Here is a 3344-nt window from a genome sequence, read left to right as displayed (position 1 = left end):
CTAAAATTTCAAAATCAAAAGTTATCAAAACAAATTCTATGGGACTGAGAAATATTATTTTCTACTTTTTAGTCCATTTATAAAAGCGTTGTATATTAAAAAGTTTTTTTTATATTATTTATTTCTATATTTTTTTTTTACGATGTAGCTTTGACCAGGGTTTGAACCCAGGTGCTGTATACATATGTACTTATATTAGCGGTATTCACGATGCGGTGCATACTGTCTAGCATGTTTCATAAATAGAATAAATAACAAATTTGGCTAATTTTGTTGTTGTTTGAACACATGAAACAACAACAATCATGCTATTTATGAAACAACAACAATCGTGCTATTAATCGTGAATACTCCTATTGTACATAAGTACATATCTCTTTATACATATAATGATAATTAATGATAAAACCGAAATTTTTCTGAGATTGCATTCATCAATAGCAGTGATATGCATACATACGTACCCACGCCACCTATATACATACATACATACCTTGCTATTCACCGAAACCTTTTCCAAATTCAGGTCACCAAAAGGTGAATCAAACGAGTTAAGTGACATGTTGCTTATGTATGTACGTGTTTTGAAACTGATATAAAACTTGTATTTTTTATGGGATGAATATATAGCGATAAAATGTACATAGATAACTTGCTAAAGCGATAAGATACCGCCGAAGAGTAATTTATATGCAAATGCCCGTCGATGTAAGAGATCAAATTTTTAAAAGTTTTGTTTACCGATTTTTGTTTCTGTTTTAGATAGATACCTATGCTTTTACTCTTTATCTATTTTTCTTTGTAGGCAAAAGTAATGAGAATATGAAACTTTGATTACATTACAATTTCAAATGATTATTTGATTATTATTCCGCGGTGTCGTTCTAATGACTGACTGACTGACACTAATTAATACAGGCCAGTTTGTTTGTATTGTTTGTATTGGGCTTGTATGTATGTAATTTCGTGTCCAGTATATTGAACTATTTATTTAATTAAACAATTGATAAGTCCTTTTCCTATCTCATGGCAGTATACATACATATGTACATATAATTTATGTTTCTTCATTTGGAAAAGTATTCATTCATTTCTGGATTGTCGAAACTTGTTGACTTTTTACTTATGTATAAGTATATACATATATCAAATAAAACACCTCCTTGAGGTAAAATTTTCGAGTGACGAATGATGAACTAGAAACACAAAATTTATGATATCAACTTCGTGACGAAAATTATACGCATTTTTTAACTGCCTTTGAAACGTAGGGAAAATCTTTTATATTCATACGAATCGTTGCAAAAGTTCTATTTTTTATTTTGTGTTTCTAGCAGTAGACGCAATTTTGCAACGTTCCGAATAAATAAAAAAAAAGATTTTCCGTACGTTTCAAAGGCAGTTAAAAAATGCGTATGATTTTCGTCACGAAATTGATATCATAAATTTTGTGTTTCTAGTTCAGCTTTCGTCACTCGAAACTTTTACCTCAAAGAGGTGTTTTATTTGATATAAAAATACTAAAAAAAAATAAATATTTGGCGCTGAAACTTGAACTACATATGGATATATTTTGGGCTGAGCCATAGTATGGCGACCACAAGAATCTATGTAGGTGGACAAAAGTCAATGTTAAATTTCAAACTCATAACGATACATTTCCACGAACAATGCTCCATGAGTATCATCAATGCTAATAATTTTTGTAGAATATCAGTAAACAAGGAGTAGTTATTTTAACAGCTGTAGTTTCCTATTCACGGAAACCGAAATAAACAGAACATCTTGTGAAATGAAGTTTTTTATTGGCTTAAAAAGCAATTTTGGCAGTCTTGTGGATGAAGGTGGAATTTTAAGGTTTAAATTGATATCTTATATTCAATTTGCGACAGTCGTATGGGGAATTTGTAGACAGTAGTTGATTCGTAAAAATATTTTTAATTTTTCTATTTTTTTACTTTTATAGACTTGAAAACATTTGACAATGTATGGCACAGATCTGAGTTTAATATATGTGCTAATGCTGTTTTCGTGCTTTTTATTAAATCCTATTATAAGGCCAACTAACGCTTACAACTATTTAAAAAACAATATTTTCAAAAGGTGTATTTGCTATCAGTTAGTGGGAGCCAAACGAAGAGTGCTTCAAAGTGCGCAATGAAACTTGTTATAAATTTGTATTATTGCTCGAGCAATACTCCTACAGTATCATAAATGCAAATTGTTTTCGTAGAATATCAGTAAACAAACAGTACTTAGCCTTGAAAGGTAAATTAACTGCAGTAGCTTATTAACGAAAACTGATATAAATGGAACAACTTGTGAAACGAAATTTTGCCCTATCTTCTGGCTATGAAGGGCTGCCAGAAATTATTATTAAAATAAAAGATGATTACTTAAAAAAATACCCTTGGTTATATACGCCTCCAACACTGAGAAAAAGGATTCGTTTCGACAACTAAAGATATTTAGTTCCCGAATTTTGACAATATTTGGGAACTGTTACCAAGGATTGGGAACTATTACCATGGGTTGGTAATTATAACTAAATATGTTAAAGCCTCTAATATTCATCTAGGTTGTAACAAATCGTTAATTTAGTTTAAGGGTTTGGTTAATACTAATAAATATTTCTTTGAAGCATATTTCTACAAATTCCATTCAACTTAACGCATGGTTCATAAAAGGATGTTATTAAGCTCTGCTAATGCAGATAAGCTTTCTTTCAACACATGGTTTAGTCATAGTTACCAAATCTTAGTTGAGGCAACCATGATTTGGTTTGAGAGTGGTTTGTGAGCCACCCCTAAAAAATGCTGAGCGCTCTCTGAGCACATGTGTGTTTCACATCCGAAGAGCGCCAGCTGAGCAATGCACACAGTCCCACTTATTGAATCGTTTGAATGTGCTAGTATGCCGACCATTGCCCTGCAAAAATTTGAGGACCAGGTGGTCCACTGGGTCGTAGTTTTAAGGTATGAGCACAAGGACCAGGTTGCATACTAGTAACTTGTTATGCTGACCTGGACCACTTCAAATGTAAAAAACTTATATATGTGTTGAACACCACCTCTTCGTGGCCGATCGGCAATATGATTCCGTTGCCGAATGTGCCATGGTTCAAAAGGAGTAGTTGTCTAGGTGGTCCCATGTTACGCAGTGGTGGACCAAAAGTGGTCCCATGTTATGCAGCGTTGGACCAGAGGTGGTCAGGTCCAATGACATCGCAATGTTAATGTAACCATATTTTCTCCATATATTTGGACCATTTTGGTTACTAGTGTTGGTTACAAGGTAGTGTGGTCCTGTACTAGTACTTAACCTAGTCCCACTTTTTGCAGGGT

The sequence above is a fragment of the Rhagoletis zephyria genome, unplaced genomic scaffold, assembly GCF_001687245.7.
Source record: "Rhagoletis zephyria isolate East Lansing unplaced genomic scaffold, Rhagoletis_zephyria_1.1 Rzeph_scaffold_01411, whole genome shotgun sequence".
Classification (NCBI taxonomy): domain Eukaryota; kingdom Metazoa; phylum Arthropoda; class Insecta; order Diptera; family Tephritidae; genus Rhagoletis; species Rhagoletis zephyria.
This window is presented reverse-complemented; position numbering follows the sequence as displayed.